The sequence below is a fragment of the Sorex fumeus genome, unplaced genomic scaffold (assembly GCF_029834395.1).
Source record: "Sorex fumeus unplaced genomic scaffold, SorFum_2.1 ptg000095l, whole genome shotgun sequence".
In the NCBI taxonomy this organism is placed as follows: domain Eukaryota; kingdom Metazoa; phylum Chordata; class Mammalia; order Eulipotyphla; family Soricidae; genus Sorex; species Sorex fumeus.
The window spans coordinates 5,418,825-5,419,416 of record NW_026606152.1 but is presented as its reverse complement, the minus strand read 5'-3'; positions in this window follow the sequence as shown (position 1 = coordinate 5,419,416).

Below are 592 nucleotides of genomic sequence, written 5' to 3'. Positions count from 1 at the left end.
TGCCACTGCTCTGTCCAGCCCTTGGTCATCAGCCCTCATCTTCCCCGTCCCCCAAAATCAGTTTCATGTGGGCCATGCCTGGGAGAGGAAGTTGCAGGGAGAAACGGGCTGAGGGGCATTGCCTGGGGGTGCTGCTGTCTCAGGTGGGCCACCCGGGCCTTAGGGGCCACACAGGTTTCCCAGCTGAGTGGGGAAAGACGCCTTTGGGCTCCCCATTCATGCCCTCATGCCTGTTTCCCTACCCATCGTGGTCCTCCCCTGCTCTCCCTCCTCCCACTCCCCTCCTCTTCTCAACTTGCACTGAGACTGAGAGTCAGAGCAGAGATGTAGCTGCCGAGTGGAATGCAGGCATTTATTTGAATCAGAACAATCAGAACCGAGAGCAGGGGACTGGGTGTGCAAAGTCCCAGCGGGCCTGGTTGGAGGGTACGGACACACGGCAGGACACTGTGAGAAGGAGCCCTGAAGCATTCCCTGCAGGGCCTGAGCAATAGACAGCAGGTTGGGTGTTTGCCTTAGTGTGGCCAACCGAGGTTCGATCCCTGTCATTCCATATGGTCCCTGAGCACCACCAGGTCCCTGAGCATCACTG